This window comes from Hypanus sabinus, chromosome 13 (genome assembly GCF_030144855.1).
Source record: "Hypanus sabinus isolate sHypSab1 chromosome 13, sHypSab1.hap1, whole genome shotgun sequence".
NCBI classification, from domain to species: Eukaryota; Metazoa; Chordata; class Chondrichthyes; order Myliobatiformes; family Dasyatidae; genus Hypanus; species Hypanus sabinus.
The window spans coordinates 81,262,251-81,282,895 of record NC_082718.1 but is presented as its reverse complement, the minus strand read 5'-3'; the positions used below and the strand labels follow the sequence as shown (position 1 = coordinate 81,282,895).

Genomic DNA, 20,645 nt, shown 5'->3' with positions numbered 1-20,645 from the left:
TCCTTCTCTCTGAGAATAAGCAGTTATCTTTTGAAATAATTTGGCATATTTGCATAATAACCCTTTTGCAGATCATGCACAAGGACACCCAGATATCAGAAAATCCTCTCACTATCAGATAATATGCATTATTTTAATTTTTCCTGTAAAAATAATTCCATGTTTTCCCAAATTATACCTCATTTATCAGAGCTTTCCCCACTCAATCTAACTGTAATTCTTTCTGCCCTCCTTTCCCCTTCCAAATTTGCATCCAATTCTACCCTTGCATCACCAGAAAATATATCAATCGTATTTTGTGTGCCTTCGTCCAGTAATGGTTGAGGTCAGCCCCAGTATGATCTTGAGGCATACCACTTACTGTACTACTGACCTACTTACAGCTACTATTTCTTGTCAGCTAGGCAATCTTTTTTCCATGCCCAACACTGGAGGGTCTTGGGAGTCCTACTACAAGTTGAATCCATAAGACTATAAGATACAGGAGAAGTAGTAGGCCATTTGGCCCATCAAGTCTGCTCTGCCACTCAATCATGACTGATCCAATTCTTCCAATCATCCCAACTCCCTTGTCTTCTCCCCATACCCTTTGATATCCTGGCTAATCAAAAACCTATCTATCTCTGCCTTAAATGCACCCAATGACTTGGCCTACACAGCCACTCGTGGCAACAAATTCCACAGATCTACCACCTTCTGACTAAAGTAATTTCTCCGCATTTCTGTTCTAAATGGACATCCTTCAATCCTGAAGTCATACCCTCTTGTCCTAGACTCCCCTCCCATGGGAAATAAATTTGTCATATCTAATCTGTTCAAGCCTTTTAATATTTGGAATGTTTCTATGAGATTCCCCCCCCCCCCCCCCCCCATTCTCCTGAATTCCAGGGAATACAGCCTAAGAGCTGCCAGGCTTTCCTTATATGGTAACCCTTTAATTCCTGGAATCATTCTCGTGACTCTTCTCTGAACCCTCTCCAATGTCAGTATGTCCTTTCTAAAATAAGGAGCCCAAAACTGCACATAATACTCCAAGTGTGGTCTCATGAGTGCCTTACACAGCCTAAACAACTCAACCCTGCTCTTATTTTCTATACCTCTAGAAATGAAAAGAAAAAACACCATTAACAATTTTAAAAATTGAGTTAAATATTTGAATTCATCCAGAGGAACACTTATTTGCATACAGTGAATGCAAAAGAAAGTGAGATTTTTGCTGATTTGTTTCATCAATTTGAAATCATAGAATTACTATGGTCATTTGCTCTTTAAATCAGTCCCAGCTCACTAGAGCAATTCAATCGGTCTCAATCCCCAGATATTTCCCATAGGAGTAATCTCCCTCATGCCCATCAAATTCTCATATGAAAAGACTGAAATCACATCTCCTCATCATTTGGGAGATAACCAACTTTCAGATTACAATTACATGCCACTTCTACAATCCACTGTGTCTATCAATTTAAATCTGTATGTCATGGTCCTGGAACTATGTGCTGAAGAAATCATATTTACTGTATTTAAACTTCTTTCAATTTTGTATATACCTCCAAACTTTTCACCTCACTTTTGTTCCAAGCAGAAAAATCTCAACTTCTGCAGCTGAATTTCCTTGGCCTGGGAACCATTCCCTTTTCGGTCTTTTCTGTATCTCTTTCAGAACCTTTATATCCTTCCTGAAACATGTTGTTACCAGAATTGAGCCCTGAGAGGAAGTGGGAGATTGAAGCTTTATAGAACTCTGGCTAGTTCATAACTGGAAGTATTTATAGAAGTTTCAAATTTTGCACATAAAAGCTTTTATTAATAAAGCTCAAAGGCCCACTAGATTTGCTAAACACTCTCTCAACATGGCTAACAAAATGAGAGGCTAACATAAGAAATTTGTATTAAGGAACCAGCAGTTTCAAGATCAGTACTTGAAAGGAATATTAAACTGACTTAGATCTAACATAAATTATTTATTTTAAGGAACAAACTGCAATGTAGCCTTAAGAGCAGAGCATTTGAGCAGAGCATTTTCCCAGTCAATACTTGAACAGTTTCAATCACAAATCCAGTGTCTCTTCACCAATATTCGGGAAGAGATGCATATATGAGGGGCCATCAGTGATACTGCAATCATGACTATCTTCAAGAAAGAAAACAAGTTCAACACTGGTAACTATAGTGGATATCCCTGTTATCTGTCACAGTAAAGCCAGGATCATTCTGAATGGTTCTTTCTGGTTGCCAAAAAGCTGCTTGTTAAATTTCAGTGCAGAGTCTGTTCATCCAAAGGCACAATGGGCATTACGGGCACCATGTGACAACTCCAAGAAAAGCATGCTAGCCAGGGGTCTAGATCAGAACAAATCTCAGTAAACATTGATGTCAAACATGGCTGAATTATGGCCCCCAACACTTGACATAAATTTACTTGCCACAATGTTGCACTTCATCTCCAATAAATTTCCTGCAGGAGTGGAGTTGATAGGAAACAATTTAACATAAAGCACCTATACTTCAGAACTTGGTCACCCAATCCCAGTAGTTGAACTACAGTAAACAGATGACAGATACATTATTGGAAGTTGAGCTCTAAGCTATTGTCAACTCATTCACTGAAGTATGGTAAAGGATAGCCCTTCTATTTCAACATCTAGAAGACAAAGGTCATTGAGTAACTTGCCCCCTCATCATCATTCTGCCCTTACACTACAAAATTTGAGAGTGAGAACCAGGAAAATATTAACCACTTGGCCACATTAAATATTAGGGAAATTCTTCGCTACCTTCCCATCATCCTTAACACAGACTTTGGTTAGGGAAAAAAATTTGAAGATTGACCTCAGACCTGGATAAAAATTGAAGAGTTTACTAAGCAACAGAGATTCCTGCCTTCCTCAAGATACATACAAAATACCAACCCTATTATTTATAATAAATATTGAATTATGTTAAAATAGTACACATTGAATAGTTCCAAATAAGATGATAGATAGATAAATACAGAAGCCTTTCTCTGCAATCCTGTACACCAAATCCTCTTCAAGGTCAAAAACACAGCTGTTGTCCTTAATATACTTTTTAATCTTGCTACTGTTTGTAGTGCAGCAAACTACATAAGTATTTAATCAAAAAAGCTTGCATCTCCTACAACATTGCTAACAATCTAGAAAATATCCCATGTCTTTATAGCATTTTTTTAAAAGGGCAATAATACCATATTTGGTTTAATCTAAATATATGGCTAATATTGCAATTAAAGGTAGATTAGTAATAATATTTTTTTAAAAATCATTTTCTATTTGCTCATGGGTCCTTACTACCCTAAATCATCAGATTTACAGCATTTTTTCCTACTTACGTTCAAGGCAGCAGGCTAGCAAGAAAGCTTCATTGTAGCTTTTCATGAAAAGTTACCTTTAAAAATCTAGGAAGTCCCTACAGTATCAACATTTCAGTGAGACACATTTCTAAACACAATAGAAAAACAAACTATTTTCAATTACAGGGAAGTACTCAACTTTTTAAATCATTCTGTCACATAAGCAGAATTTGATTCACTTGTTAGATTTCAGGTATTTTCAAAATATGTTCTGATTTCATTTGTGACTTTTCTTTCCAAATCAACTCCTTCTTTGTCTGTTCTCATCAATTTATGGTGAATTTATTTTTAAATAGATTTGCATACATTTCCTCTAAATTTCCTCAACAGCAGAATTATAGTTTTGCTTTTCTGTGCAGCTCCTATCATCCAGCTGGGAAAACAAACTTTAAATGTACTTCTCCCATACAATATTACATAATTTTATATTTTGTAAAATATCAAAAATTTTCACAACTTCCAAACAAAATACATTAAAAACACCCTGTTTATTTTTGGTAAATGTCACATATGATGTGCTGTTATACATTTCAGAAAGACTGCAGATTCAAACTCTGTTGTATAAATGTTTCAGCTCACGTTTAGTGCCCAATATTAAACAAACCTGGTCACCAAGAATAGACCAATTCAGGCTGAATATGTCTTTTAACTCCTAATATTATTCTCTCACTAAATAATGAGGTACATCTTCCATATGTTGATACCATTCATATACTGCAATCATCCGGTCAGACATATGCACATAAAACTCAGAATCAGATTTAATATCATTGGCAGATGTTGTGAAGTATGTTGTTTTGTGGCAGCAGTACAATGTAATACATATAAAATATAAATTACAATTATAAGTAAATAACTAATGTAAAAAGAGAGCAAATCCTCTTCAGTATTTAATGGCTAACATGTCTTTACAAACATCTTAAGTGAGACTGGATGGTCAACAAGAACACAATTATTTCCACAATTGTTTCAAACTGTCAGATCTCTCATTTAAATCAGAAAGTTCAAGGACACATATGAGAAATACTGGAAGTATGAAATAAAGCAAAAAAACTATAAATATTCAAGTTATTCAGGTTATGAAAGTTTATAGACCTAAAATATTAACACTTTATCCACTTCTATTCTTTTAGTTTTATGATAAAAATGTTTTGGATCAAGTCTCATTCTGGAGAATGAAGCATGAAACAGCCTTCACATCCTATGTGAAATAGATATTCCTTCTCAAAAGCACTGCCACAGCAGATAGAGAATTAGAGCAGTACAGCACAGAAACAGGTTATTTGACCACCATGTCCATGGCAACTATCATATTATCTACATTAGTCTCACTTACCTGGTGGTCCATTGTCTTCTCACTACAAAAATAATTTCTACTTGAGATGATAGGATCTTTACCTCACAGATCCCAGTGTGTGTAAATTGGGTACTTCATTCCCCTACAGATGCAAGTACATCTCAAAAACACACAATTGATCTCCTGAACTTCCAAAATGCAGGACTAGAAATGTACCTTTTTTATTCCCATGCTGAACCATGAATACTGCTAGAGTATTTAAGATCGAAGAACATCCCCTATAGATTAAAATCTGTTAGAAAACATCTAAGATATTTAAAAAGCCATGCTTATTACACAAGTCCTTCGATTTCTATTGGTTAAAATCAATTTACATTTATGCGTGAAACAAATGCAATATTAATGAAGAAATAGACAGAAATTATCAAAATATTCAGTGTCAATACTATTTTACTATGGCTTGTTGCAGCAGTCAGGCCCAAGTGAAAAAATCTGCTCCGTTACTTAAAGCTAAGAGGTCAACCCTAACTAGAGTTATAGATAGGATAGTGAGGAAAAGAACAGTTTTATTTTCCATTAGTTGAACAAATAAGATTTATGATAATATAGTGGCTACAATCTCTTAATTACTGAAAAGTATTCATTCTTGTAGATTATTTCATTATCTAAACTTAAACTACCAGATCTTTTTTCCTCGGATCCATCTTTGCAGATTGCCAGTGGAGTAATTTAGTCACTGCTCTGTGATTCCCTTAAACAGCACCAATTAAAGAACAAAAGCATGCTTTTGACAGAGTTGATTAAATGCATGAGGGTAGATGAACATTCCAGAAAGGTACCATACTTTATATAAAAGGAACTTCCTTCATATCTTATACAGCAGCACATAGGGCATAGATGAGAAAACAACTGATCTTAGAAAACAAGATAATATATGTGGAATCAGGCTGGTTACAGCCTTGTACCTACAATGCCATTCAGTAAGATCACGGCTGAGCACTGTCAGTACCACTTGACATATACCTTGAATTCCTTCTAAAAACTTGTTTCAAACATGCTCAGTGACTGTGTCTCTGTGGCTCTTTTACAGTGAAATCCCAAAGACGATAACATCTGGGGAAGATAGTTTTCAGTTTTAACTTGAATGCCTGACCATTTATTTGAACTGTGACTCCTGAATTAAGAGACCCCAACCAAGCAGAGAGTCTGTCAAGTCCCATTAAGAATTTTGCATGCTTCAATTAGATCACTTCTTGTTCTAATAAACACAAAAAGAGCATAAACACTGTCTGCTTAATCTACACTCAGGATCAAACTGGTAAATTTTTGCTGGACTCCCTCAATTGAAGATCCACCCTTCCTTCACTTAATTTAATCATAATATTCTGAAGTTATTCTTTTTAACATGTCACACATCTTAGTTCCAATTTACAGTTAGATGAAAGAAAAAGTCATGATTTGTGTACCATATAGCCTACTGTATAATATGGGAACTACGTATTTTATGTCGTAGTAACACGTTATTGAGCATGCGCTATTGGGTGTGTATTGATCTGTATATATGTGTTCAGTTCAGGTTCTATAAGTAAAAAGCCCTGTTAACTTAGCTCCAGTCTCTAGCGTTTTTATTAATGATATTGTTATGTAAATGGCCACATATATAACAAATTGGCGATGAGGTTAATGAACCTACATTGTACCTGAACACTGTGTTTATTTGAGAACGGCACGTGGAAGAAGAGCGCAAGGTACGAGCCAAGAAGTGGGCGAGGTCGTGGCAGTCCCAAAGAAATCGGAGACAGTTGGAGTGGCAGCACATCAGGAGACCAAGAGACCACAGCTAGCGCTGACCCCAGGGGCTGAGGGGCTGCCTGCCCCAGAAGGGAAAAAAGGGAGCGTCACACACATCTAGCCGAGTATGCTCAGGATGCTAGCAAAAAAAGGTCACATGAGTTAAAAAGAAAACAAAGGATCAGGGCTAAATTAACAAGGGGCTGAGGCCAAATTAACATAACAAGGTTGGCGTTAATTGGAACCATTTGATAGTGGCATTGAAGACTGGGCATCTTATACTGAAAGAATAGAGTTATATTGTGATGCTAACAGTGTTAACGGAGGAAAGAAAGTCAGCATCTTAGGCTATGTCCACACTAGACTGGATAATTTTGAAAACGCCGGTTTGTATAAAAACGATAGGCGTCCACACTATGCGTTTTTAAAACTATCTATGTCCACATTGAAACAGATATTTTGGCAAATCTCCTCCTACTGCATATGAGCAGGACACATCTACTGGAAATTAGCAACGTGTTTGGTGTCGAGTCCCGCCATGAAAGACTTACTGCACATTTGTCCAGTTACAGACTAGAAAATCTTAAACGACGGACAGCTGTTGGCTGTCGCACAGGAGGACTTAAAACAAAAACAAACTGAAGCATATGGAGGCAACCAACAGGGAGTTCACGGACAGTATTACCCGACTGACGACATACATTGAAAAACTAATGATAAAGCATCTTGTTAAATGTATAAAACATGTCTGCATCAGTATTATCTTGTACTTCCATACAATACATTAGGCTAGTGGTCACCAACCTTTTTAAGCCCAAGATCCCCTACCTCAGTCTTAGTGAAGGCGAGATCGACCCCAGATCGATTAGTTACGCGCATGCGCACCAGGGCAGAAAAGACCAGAAGTAAAACCCTGCAACCCAGAAGCAGAAATAATGTATAAACACCAGGGGTACCCTCCCTTTTTTGCACCGCGGACCAGTTTAATATTATTATTCTTGCGGACCAGCTGACGTGGGGGGAGGGTGTTAAACACGACTGGAATACAGCGATAAGTGAGGGGTGTGACAGGGAGTGGGCCCGACCCGATAAAAGTTTGTTTCAGTAGATCGCAGTGCGGTAGCTGCTCGGCTACTTACGAAACACTGAGCCTGAATTAGGTCATCTGCAAATATTTTAGCACCGGGTTCCCCACGAACATTTGGTGTGCTGAACAGGTTTAGAGGCAGCGCCCATCTGTCTGCACTCCAGGCCAGTAGCGACAGCACTTCCCGCCGGCTGCACAAGGCGGCCAGTGATCCCTGGCGCGAGGGTATCACTGCGTTTAGGCGACTGATGACCTCACGTGGGTTCAAGTTCAACAGTGGCCGTGACAGGGACTGAGGAAAGGTGCAGTTGACTCATATCGTTTCCTCATGGCCTGGTGGTTGGGGACCACTAAATTACATTGTATAGTGCGGGGGAGCTACACGTATGCACACTAGGCAGAAAGAACGGAACTAAAACCCCGCAACCCAGAAACAATCTCTCAACAGTATGTGTGTATTTATTTTCCTTTTTTTTGGGATCTACTGGGTCTCAAAGGTCTACCAGCCGATCGCGATCAACCGGTTGGCAACCACTACATTAGGCTGTTACACATCTATTGTCAGAGAAGTACTTGCATAAGTTGGTGAATCACCTTCATACAAGCAAGGACAGAAAACAGGGCAAAGTGAGTATACTTATTTATTCAGTAAGTTATGGGTCAATTTGGTGAGGTCATTTCTATCTCCTCTGGCTTCAGTCTCGTTGCCGTCTGTTCTCAAATTGGTAGGTTGCATTCAAGAAAACAATGAAATGGCATGCTGCCATAACCATCTGTTCCGGCACATCATGACAGTATTTTTAGATTTCTCCGGTTACCCCGTCCACACTGCTCTAGCCAATCTGGCATTTTCAAAATTACACACTCTGGAGGGTGTTTTAGTAAAGCTCCGTTTTGGGGGGATGAAAACTCTGTTTTAGTGTGGATGGAGGGTCAAAACAAAGAGAAAAAGCTTTGGTAACGGATTTATCCGGTCTAGTGTGAACATAGCCTGAGTGTAATGGGCGCGAAAACATACGGCCTGCTACGGAGCTTGTTAATCCCTGAAAAGCCAGCTGACAAAATGTTCAAGCAAACAGTAGACACCTTCCAACAGCATTCAAACCCCAAACCACTGGTCATTGCTGAAAGATTTAAATTTTAAAATGGGAATCAGAGCAAAGATGAAAGCATTTCTGAGCATCTATGTGGAATTGCGCAAATTATCAGAACATTGTCAATTTGGAGCCGGTCTATCAGATGCATTGAGGGACAGGTTAATGTGTGGCATGCACTGAGAAACCACACAGAAGCAGCTCCTGTGTGAAAAAGACCTTACATTCGAAAAAGCATTAAAAATCTCATTATCATTAGAAATAGCTGCACAAGGCGCTTGCGAGATACAACAAAAATCTCTGGAATATACCACAAATAAAATGTCACTGCGCAGAAATGAAGGAAAGAAATGTTACTGTTGTGGGAACATGCTGAACAGAAATGAAGGAAAGAAGATGTTTTACCGTTGTGGGAACATGTCACGTGGCCCTGAGGACTGTTGGTTTAAAGACAAAGAATGCAGGAACTGTGGCAAACGGGGCCACACTGGCAGAATTTGCAAAACTAGTAAACAGAAGGAAAAGGGCAAAATACAGGGAAACAAGGAACCCCAGGAAGGAAAATACAACAAGGTACATAAAATGAAAGAAGGCAGTTCTGATGAAAACCACTCAAAATGAAAGTGAATTATCTTGTCTGCAACTTCACAGCGTGAAAGAGACAGATGATTGAAGAATAATAAGGATAACTCCACAAGTGGCAGGCATGGGATTGAAAATGGAATTGGATACAGGCTCAGCTTTAAGTGATCTCTGCACACGACTACAAATGCTGTTTTCTCACATACCTCTGAAACAAACTAATCTACTGCTAAAGGCTTACACAGGACAGAAAGTGTGTCCCAAAGGTAAAAATAAAGTGACAGTGACCTACGGGAACAAAACACAGCAGCTGAACCTCTATGTACTGGAAAATGGCGGACCACCGTTGCTGGGACGTGAATGGCTCACGAAAATCCAGTTGGATTGGCACATTAAGCTCGGCGGTGATGATGTCTGCAGCTCTCCTCTCACCCACTGTCAACTATTACAACGATGAGGAGGAGCTAGACAGTGTCGATAGAGACAGATAATGGCAATAAGCAGGATGATGAAGACTACCAGGAAGTAAAAGAGCAGATGTACCAGGAGAAATTGGCACCTCTGAAAAGACAGCTACAGCAGTTACAGGAAGGCACTTTGCAGGAGTATCAGAAAAGGATGAAGAATCTAGATCAACAATACAAGCAAGGACTACAAAATGCAGAGCTTTTTCTGCAACTGGAGACAGAAAAAGTGGAAAGGAATTTTATTAGAGAAAAGAAAGAAGCAGAGAGAAAGCAAGAGCACCCGCCTCAGACCGGCCCGAGCTGCAACCACCTCAAGCAGCCTGTCAGCACCATGAACAAGGCCGAGACGGAGCAGCGGCAACAGCCAGACAAACCCAAATCCCCTGGGGAGAAGAAAGTCATCGCAACAAAGGTTCTTGGAACAGTAAAGTGGTTCAACGTACAAAATGGATATGGATTCATCAACAGGAATGATACAAAGGAAGATGTGTTGGTACATCAAACAACTATAAAAAAGAATAACCCTCAGAAATACCTCTGTGGTGTTAGAGACGGTGAAACTGTGGAGTTCGACATAGTGGAAGGTGAAAAGGGTGCAGAAGCAGCAAACATAACTAGTCCTGGAGAAGTTCCAGTCCAAGGAAGCCGAAATGCCGCGGACAGAAATTGTTATTGTTTCTACAACCCTCGCCGCCGAGGTCCACCACGTAATTACCAACAGAAAACTTTGGAGGTGGAGAGAAAGGAGATGGAGCAGACAGCAACAGATGGAGAAAACCAAGATTACCAAAATCAACATCACTGCCCTCCTTACAGAAGACAGACAGTGACCTTACTTTGTTGTCGCTATGGTCACTGCCCACAATATAGCAACTAGCCTCAGGGAGAAATTACTGAGGGTGGTGAAATAAATGAAAACCAGGTTGCTGGGGAAGAAGGTAAACTTAGCAGAGGACAAAATCAATTCCATTCAAACTGAACAGCTTTCACACAATTTTGCGAAATTGAACCAATTTTTTCCTCCATTGAGAATTCTTTGCGGGAAAGTTTCTTTTGCATGTACATATTTTGAATCCTCAGCCTACGTGTCTTGTTTTTCACAAAGAAGTTGGAAAACATGCTAGCATGGTTCGTGAGCGTTTAAACTAATTTGCAAGGGGGATGGGACCCAGAGCGATAGAGCAGTAAAAGAAGTGTATGGAGTAAAGCCAGATCTAACATATAGAGAGGCTTTGAGGAAAGAGAAGCAGAATAAAGGGTGTAAAGGTAGTAAGGCAGAAGGGCTAAAGTGTGTGTACTTCAATGCAAGAAGCATCAGGAACAAAGGTGATGAACGGAGAGCTTGGATACGTACATGGAATTATAATGTAGTGGCCATTACGGAGACTTGGCTGGCACCAGGGCAGGAATGGATTCTCAATATTCCTGGATTTCAGTGCTTTAAAAGGGATAGAGAGGGGGGAAAAAGGGGAGGAGGGGTGGCATTACTGGTCAGGGATACTATTACAGCTACAGAAAGGGTGGGTAATGTAGCAGGATCCTCTTTTGAATCAGTATGAGTGGACGTCAGGAACAGGAAGGGAGCAGTTACTCTGCTGGGGATATTCTATAGGCCCCCTGGTAGCAGCAGAGATACCAAGGAGCAGATTGGGAGGCAGATTTTGGAAAGGTGCAAAAATAACAAGAGTTGTTATCACGGGTGACTGTAACTTCCCTAATATTGATTGGCACTTGATTAGTTCCAAGGGTTTAGATGGGGCAGAGTTTGTTAAGTGTGTCCAGGATGGATTCCTGTCACAGTTTGTTGACAGGCCGACTAGGGGGAATGCCATACTAGATCTAGTATTAGGTAATGAACCGGGTCAGGTCACAGATCTGTCAGTTGGTGAACATCTGAGGGACAGTGATCACTGCTCCCTGGCCTTTAGCATTATCATGGAAAAGGACAGAATCAGAGAGGACGGGAAAATTTTTAATTGAGGAAGGGCAAATTATAAGGCTATAAGGCTAGAACTTGCGGGTGTGAATTGGGATGATGTTTTTGCAGGGAAATGTACTATGGACATGTGGTCGATATTTAAGGATCTCTTGAAGGATGTTAGGGATAAATTTGAGCCAGTGAGGAAAATAAAGAATGGTAGGGTGAAGGAACCATGGGTGACAAGTGAGGTGGAAAATCTAGTCAGATGGAAGAAGGCAGCATACATGAGATTTAGGAAGCAAGGATCAGATGGGTCTATTGAGGAATATAGGGTAGCAAGAAAGGAGCTTAAGAAGGGGCTGAGAAGAGCAAGAAGGGGGCATGAGAAGGCCTTGGCGAGTAGGGTAAAGGAAAACCCCAAGACATTCTTCAATTATGTGAAAAACAAAAGGATGACAGGAGTGAAGGTAGGACCGATTAGAGATGTTACGTCCGTAGCCCCCTCCTTTGTGAGAATTGCAAGATCACTGTTGGGTTGGGCCAAGGGGCCCAAGAAATGAGAGAAGAGACGTGCAGAATGTTTCGTTTCCCCGGCGATGTAAAGCTATGGGACATGGCCATTGTCTCCGGAAGGCGAAGTTGTGGATTGAAGACTACGCTACGTGAACGCCCTCAGGCAAAGTGGGCTGGTTGAGGGAGAGATTGCACACCCCCAACCTGATTGACATCTACGACCCTGCAAGTCAGGATAAAAGAGGGTCTGTAGGAACAGCCCCTCAGACGCACCAGAGGAAACGTTAAGTGACCACGTAACAGAAGGAAGTCATCTGAAGGAGGCCACGTGCGTTCATTTCCGTTGCTGGAACTGGTGGCTGGAACCATGGAAAATGGCTTTTAGCTAACAACGGGGAAACCCACTCCCCTGACTCAACGGATTGGCATCATAAAAGACCTGGGCAAGTTTAAACCGCCTTGCTCTTAAACCCAAAAACGCTGCAGCTTGAACAAACGAACAGTGACTGTTATCTTTCCATCGGACAATACATTATCCCCTAGACAACGATAGAGCTATTTCTTATTGGTTATTATTATACCCGCACTTTAGATTTAGTATTGATGACTTATATTATTTGTATGTTTGCATTAATCTTATTTTTGTGCCCCTTTATCAATAAATACTTTTAAAAATAGTACCATCAGACTTCAACGGACCTCTCTATCTTTGCTGGTAAGTGACCCAGTTACGGGGTTTGGTAACAAAATTGAGGTTCTTGTCTTGAGATTTGACACCAAATTGGGAGGCCAGTGAATCGGGCTTGTAAGTCCAAAACTTGGATCTGGCTACACGGGTAGCCAGACTGGAAACCAGCAAAGATGGGCGTGGGTGAATTTATCGAAAACCCGACTCTGGAGGCGACCTCCAAATCGGACTTGGTAAATTTGGCGAAGGGGTTAAACCTCGTAGAGGTGAGGTTGTCAATGAAAAAGTGGGAGATACGAAGGGCAATAACTCAATATTATATCGGGAAGGATGTGTTTGTGGCTGCGGGATTGGAGAATATCCCTGAAAAGGTACCTGCTAGTGGGACGGCTCAGTTAGAGTTGGAGAAATTAAAGTTGGAACATGCAATTAAGCTAAAGCAGCTGGAGGAGGGAGGGAGAGAGGGAGAGGGGGGGGAGAGAGAGAGAGAGAGAGAGAGAGAGAGCGAGCGAGCAAGAGAGGGAAAGGGCCGAGAGAGAGAGAGAGAGAGAGAGAGAGAGAGAGAGAGAGGGAAAGAGAAGGTGTTTGCGCTCGAGCTGAAGGAGTTAGAGGTGAAATGAGAGCATGAAATGAGGTTAAAACAGCTGGAAGCAGCTGAGAAAAGGAAACAGAGGAAACATGACTTGGAGATGGAGAAGTTATGGCAGGAGCCACGAGTTCCTGGGTCAGACTGAGAGGAGCGGTTCAATGTTAGTCGAGAGTTGAGGCTAGTACCTCTGTTCGAGGAGACGGATGTGGATAGTTATTTCTTGCTTTTTGAAAAGGTGGCCGTGAATCAGAAGCGGCCCAGAGGTCAATGGGTGGTGCTGTTACAAAGTGTGTTAAAGGGGAAGGCACAGCGGGCATATACGGCGTTGGCCATGGAGGAGGGAGAGGAGGAGAGTTATGACAAAGTAAAGGCGGCCATTCTCTGGAGTTATGAGCTAGAACCTGAGGTGTATAGACAAAAGTTTAGAAATTTAAAGAAAGGGTGGAATCAGACGTATACCAAGTTTGCCAATGAGAAAGGGGTGCTCGTGGACCGGTGGTGCACTGCAGAGAGAGTGGAAGAGGATTATGGGCGTCTCCAGGAAGTTAATTCTGATTGAGGAATTTAAAGGTTGTGTTTCGGAAGATATCCGGACGTATTTGAATGAGAAGCCGCATAAGTCCATCTCGGAATTTGCTAGGTTCGCAGATGAATATGCCCTAACCCACAAGACAAAGTTTTCCTCGAATAAAAGTTCCCAGAGAGACCGTGGGAACGATCGAGAAAGTCCGCCGGCTGAGGCAGAGGAACTGCCGGAAGCTAGTGGTAAGGTTGAGGGGAAAAGGCCAGACGGCCAGAGATTTCCGGGCTTGACCTGTTTTAATTGTGGAAGGGGGGGGGGGCATATTGCATCTCGGTGCTTTGCTCCGAGGAAAGAGACAGGAAAATGGAAAGCAGCAGTCCCTATCGGATGTGCCGTGGTAATCAGTAAATCAACAAGAGAGCCCTGGGTAGACAGAGTATGAGAAGGGTCTGAGACTTGTCTGTCACATGGAACCGTGTCTGTGAGGGAGGGTGACACACCAGTTCCCGTATGGATCTGAAGAGAAAATGGGGGCTGAGCTGTCGTTGATCAGCAGTAAGGTACTAGAGTTTGGTTGCAAGACGAGAATGGTAGCTGTGAAGGGAATAAGTAAAGGGACAGAAATGGTGCCCTTCCATAAGGTCATTATGGATTGTGAGCTGGTATCTGGACCAGTTGAAATAGGGGTGCGATCAGAATTCCCGAGAACTGACGCAGACGTCCTTCTCAGTAACGATTTAGCAGGTGGTAAGGTTTGGGCAGCCATGATGCCCACACGCCGGCCGGTGAGTGCTGTGGCCCCGCCCCTAGATTCCAAGATCTATCCCGCATGTGCGGTCACTCGCAGCATGTTGAGAGAGGCAGCTGAGAACGAGAGCAGTTTAAATCTGGCCAATTCTGATTTGGCCGAGACGTTTCTACCGACCCTGTACCACGAGGGTTTAGAGGGTGGTAAAATGAAGAGTAGTAAAGTGAAAGAGGGTAAGGGAGTGGAGGTAGATCTGCCCTTAGCGAGGAGAAAGGTCCTAGAGGCAGAGGAAATGATAGAGCGGTTAAGAGGTCCAGAGTTGGACAGGGATGATCTGTCTGGTTTGGCAGAACTGTTTGAAGAAGTTGAAAATTCCAAAGATGTTCCCAATAATGAAATGAGGCCAGTCCTAGATGAAAAGGGTGCCCTTGCCTTGAAGAAGTCTGTTGGGTTGGCAGATGAGGTTGTTTCAGCCCGCGGGGTTCAGTTTACTCTGGAAGGGAGTTGCCCAGAGAGTACCTGGGAGGGTCAGGGGAACTTAGAATTTGAAAGGGTACAGGTATTGAAAGCTTGGAAGAGGCCAATGTCCCGTTTGAGTGTGTCCAAGATGGGGATGCACATGGTACTGAACCTAGTAACGGAGCTCAGAAAAAGTCTGAGGTATTTGATTCAGTGGAACGAGACGGCCGTCCTTGTGGGTCAGATAGACTTGGTTCAGTGAAGAAAGGGTTAACCTTGGTAATAGTGGAAAGTGAGAGTTCCCAGGTGTTTGTGCTCGAAGGTGTGTTAAAAATTAATGCGGAGTTCAAAAATGGGGAGATAAAATATTATCATTGAAGGAAACAGGAAATCTGTAGTTCCCAAATCGAATGAAGAAATTTTAAACCCTGCAGATTGCTTATCAATTACGCCGGGAGATGACGGGGCCCCCCACGCTATTGTTATTCCAGAGTGTGGTGTGAAAAGGCAGAATTTGAAATGCTGCTTGAGCAAAGCGGTAGCACTTGTTACGTATCCCGTAACTGGATAACTCACCAGCAAAGATAGAGAGGTCCGTTGGAGTCTGATAGCACTATTTTCGAACGTTTTATTCATAAAGGGGGCACAAAATTAAGGTTAAACCAAACATTCAGAACATATACATCGGCAAAACTCAATCTAAAGCGCGGGTATAGCAATAATCATCATTAAGAAATAATCTTGACTGTTGTCTAGGGGATAATATATGGTCCGTTGGGAATATAAAAGTCACTTAGAAGTCTACAGCCTTCAGTCTTTTTGGGGAATCGCTGGGTTTCACGTGTTTCAGAGAGAGTGAGGAGAAAACGGGAAAAACTTGCCCAGGTCTTTGACGAAGCAACACCGTTGAATCAGGGGAGCGTTGTTACCCTGTTATTAGTTCGAAGTCCTTCTCGGTATTATCAGCCACCCGCTCCCCAGGCAGAGAAGTTACGGAGCGCACGTGGCTTTTTGACTGGCTTCCAGTTATCACGGGAGCGTTGAGCGATCGAGTCCTTCTGGTGCGTCTCTCTGGGGTCCCGCCTTCTGCAGTCCCCTTTTATCTTGACGCAGAGTTGTAGATGTCCATCAAAGTAGGGTGATGCAATCCCCACCCCCACATTGCCCGAGGGTGTCCATATCCATGGTAGCTGTCACGTAGCAGGGTCATGCCCTGAGCACAGGTGTCTCTAAGAGCCCTGGCCAAAACCATTACATTGTCTCTCATTTGCCTGGGTCCAAGACCCGAATTAATAGTGCTCTTTTGATTCTCCGGAAGGAGGGGGCTGCTTCTGACCCTTCAGCCCCTCAGAGCTGTGGTACATTCATAACAAACTGAAAACACATAGCCTGAAGGGTCCTGATGAGAGGGCTAGCCACCTGTGTAAAATTAAAGAGTTGGGTGGAAATTCAGAAGATGGTCTAAGTTTGGGACATGGTGTTGATAAAATAATTCCTATGGAAAAGGCGGGCAAGGGTTTATCTCACCACATTACCCAAGCTCCCCACGTGGGAACTCACCGGAAAAGAGGTGACGGTTAATGGAGACGCCATTTTTAAATAGCAAAGCCGGTTGCATGGGATTTCGACAAAGCCTGTGAATAATAAAGACAACCCCCTGGAAGCCTGCCTGTTAAGTCTGAAAACAACCGAAAGATTAGTATTTACATAAATTTTTGTAGATGCACGTAAGCTAAGATCACACCTCCTTAGTTTTGTTGCTGAAGGAAAGAAATAAAAATATGTGGTTATTAAATTGAAGTCTGATGCTACAAGACTTTAGTACGGTACAAGATGTTAAGATATTAAAGAAAGTGACACTGTAATCGTTAACTGTTCAGATACTGAATTGAATGTATAACTGTATTACTCTGTAGAAAAAAAACTTTGGTGTGTTAGATTCTAACACCCTGTAAGACTCTGTATTACTTCGTTTTTTTCCCGATGGTAAAAAACGCGTTGAAGAAAGGGGGTGTTACGTCTGTAGCCCCCTCCTTTGTGAAAATCGCAAGATCACTGTTGGGTTGGGTCAAGGGGCCCAGGAAATGAGAGAAGAGACATGCAGAATGTCTCGTTTCCCCGGCGATGTAAAGCTACGGGACATGGCCATTGTCTCCAGAAGGCGAAGTTGTGGATTGAAGACTGTGCTACGTGAACGCCCTCAGGCAAAGTGGGCTGGTTGAGGGAGAGATTGCACACCCCCAACCTGATTGACATCTACGACCCTGCGAGTCAGGATAAAAGAGGGTCTGTAGGAACAGCCCCTCAGACGCACCAGAGGAAACGTTAAGCGACCACGTAACAGCAGGAAGTCATCTGAAGGAGGCCACATGCGTTCAGTTCCGTTGCTGGAACTGATGGCTGGAACCACGGAAAACTGCTTTTAGCTAATAATGGGGAAACCCACTCCCCTGACTCAACGGATTGGCATCATAAAAGACCTGGGCAAGTTTAAACCGCCTCGCTCTTAAACCCAAAAATGCTGCAGCTTGAACGAACGAACAGTGACTGTTATCTTTCCATCGGACAATACATTATCCCCTAGACAATGATAGAGCTATTTCTTATTGGTTATTATTATACCCACACTTTAGATTTAGTATTGACGATGTGTATTATCTGTATGTTTGCATTAATCTTATTTTTGTGCCCCTTTATCAATAAATACTTTTAAAAATAGTACCATCAGACTTCAACGGACCTCTCTATCTTTGCTGGTAAGTGACTCAGTTACGGGGTTTCGTAACAGAGATAAAAGTGGGAAGATGTGCCCGGAGGCTGTGGAAGTGAGCAAGGTCCTCAATGAATACTTCTCTTCGGTATTCAACAATGAGAGGGAACTTGATGACGGTGAAGACAATGTGAGGTTGATGTTCTGGAGCATGTTGACTAAGGGAGAGGAGGTGTTGGAGTTGTTAAAATACATTAGGACGGATAAGTCCCTGGGGCCTGATGGAATATTCCCCAGGCTGCTCCACGAGGCAAGGGAAGAGACTGCTGAGCCTCTGGCTAGGACCTTTATGTCCTCATTGTCCACGGGAATGGTACCGGAGGATTGGAGGGAGGCAAATGCTGTCTCCTTGTTCAAAAAAGGTAGTAGGGATAGTCCAGGTAATTATAGACCAGTGAGCCTTACATCTGTGGTGGGAAAGCTGTTGGAAAAGATTCTCAGAGATAGGATCTATGGGCATTTAGAGCATCATGGTCTGATCAGGGAAAGTCAGCATGGCTTTGTGAAGGGCAGGTCATGTCTAACAAGCCTGATGGAGTTCTTTGAGGTGGTGACCAGGCATATAGATGAGGGTAGTGCAGTGGATGTGATCTACATGGATTTTAGTAAGGCATTTGACAAGGTTCCACACGGTAGGCTTATTCAGAAAGTCAGAAGGCATGGGATCCAGAGAGGTTTGGCCAGGTGGATTCAGAATTGGCTTGTCTGCAGAAGGTCGTGGTGGAGGGAGTACATTCAGATTGGAGGGTTGTGACTAGTCGTGTCCCACAAGGATCTGTTCTGGGACCCCTACTTTTCGCAATTTTTATTAACTACCTGGATGTGGGGGTAGAAGGGTGAGTTGGCAAGTTTGCAGACGACACAAAGATTGGTAGTGTTGTAGATAGTGTAGAGGATTGTCAAAGATAACAGAGAGACATTGATAGGATGCAGAAGTGGGCTGAGAAGTGGCAAATGGAGTTCAACCCGGAGAAGTGTGAGGTGGTACACTTTGAAACGACAAACTCCAAGGCAGAGTACAAAGTAAATGGCAGGATACTTGGTAGTGTACAGGACCGGAGGGATCTGGGGGTACATGTCCACAGATCCCTGAAAGTTGCCTCACAGGTAGATAGGGTAGTTAAGAAAGCTTATGGGGTGTTAGCTTTCATAAGTCAAGGGATAGAGTTTAAGAGACGTGATGTAATGATCCAGCTCTATAAAACTCTGGTTAGGCCACACTTGGAGTACTGTGTCCAGTTCTGGTCGCCTCACTATAGGAAGGATATGGAAGCAGTGGAAAGGATACAGAGGTGGTTTACCAGGATGCTGCCTGGTTTAGAAAGTATGGATTATGAACAGAGATTAAGGGAGCTAGGGCTCTACTCTTTGGAGAGAATAAGAACGAGAGGAGACCTGATAGAGGTGTACAAGATATTAAGAGGAATAAACAGAGTGGACAGCCAGCCCTCTTCCCCAGGGCACCACTGCTCAGTACAAGAGGACATGGCTTTAAGGTAAGGGGAGGGAAGTTCAAGGGGGATATTAGAGGAAGGTTTTTCACTTAGAGAGTGGTTGGTGCATGGAATGCACTGCCTGAGTCAGTGATGGAGGCAGTTACACAAGTGAAGTTTAAGAGACTACTAAACAGGTATATGGAGGAATTTAAGGTGAGGGATTATATGGGAGGCAGGGTTTGAGGGTCAGCACAACATTGTGGGCCGAAAGGTCTGTAATGTGCTGTACTATTCTATGTTCTATATTAAACAGCATCAAAACAGAGGTGAATTCTGGGAACAAACTGTAAGGTTTCTATTGTTGTATTTTCACACTTGTGCTGAATGTGCATCTGAAGCAATTCCCCCTCTTGAACCAGACAGATAGCACTGCAGATAATCTTTAATATCAGTAAAACTGTACTTTAACAGCAGCTTAAGAACAATGGAATGAACAACAGGATTTTGATCAACTGCTACACCAAATGGTAAAAGATTACTAGTAAAGTACTGATGTTTCTGTAAGTCATGGGACTGCCCCAACTTTTGAATAACCAGGAGAGACAGCAGATCACAGACCACTTCTTGTGATGGTGGCAAGTCATCTTTGAAGCAGACCATGGAAACTCCCTATGCTCAAAGGTCAACTTTTCATGACTTTTATAAGGAAAACTAGTACTAGTACTTTACTAGTAATCTTTTACCATTTGGTGTAGCAGTTGATCAAAATCCTGTTGTTCATTCCATTGTTCTTAAGCTGCTGTTAAAGTACAGTTTTACTGATATTAAAGATTATCTGCAGTGCTATCTGTCTGGTTCAAGAGGGGGAATTGCTTCAGATGCACATTCAGCACAAGTGTGAAAATACAACAAGGAAATCTGTATTAAAACAAACAAGTTATTGACGGATGTTACTTGGAGGGGCAGAAAAGACCTCCCCCAAATGATCTGAGTTATAATTATTATTATGTTACTTTGTTATAATTTCATATTAAGTTATTAATCATACAGTGGGTGGGCATTTATATATTAAGGGTACACATACAGTATTTTCTTAGCGTAAAAAAAGTTGATACATTTTTTAAATAAAAGGGGAGGAGTGTATCAAATAGCCTACTGTATAATATGGGACTATTTGATGTTGTAGTAACGCATTACTGAGCATGCGCTATTGGGCACATATTGATCTGTATATATGTGTTCAGTTCGGGTACTGTAAGTAAACGCTCCAGTCTCTAGTGTTTTTATTAATGATATTGTTGGATAAACAG

At 42.1% G+C, this 20,645-nt stretch overlaps 1 protein-coding gene and 1 pseudogene across 5 annotated transcripts in view; one reads left to right on the top strand and one right to left on the bottom strand.

Moving 5' to 3' along the window:
* LOC132404055 (protein-tyrosine sulfotransferase 2-like) overlaps positions 1-20,645 on the bottom strand; it is an 84,752-nt gene that overhangs the window by 33,352 nt on the left and 30,755 nt on the right. The window contains exon 2 of one of the 5 annotated variants that reach the window (XM_059988035.1): positions 7,287-7,371. The exons of 3 other annotated variants lie outside the window; for them this stretch is intronic. The gene's annotated coding sequence lies outside the window, so the exon portion shown is untranslated. Of the gene's footprint in view, positions 1-6,367; positions 6,386-7,286; positions 7,372-20,645 lie in introns of those variants that run through there. One more of the 5 variants, XM_059988036.1, reaches the window with a different exon arrangement.
* Positions 10,020-10,667, top strand: LOC132403383 (Y-box-binding protein 1-like; annotated as a pseudogene).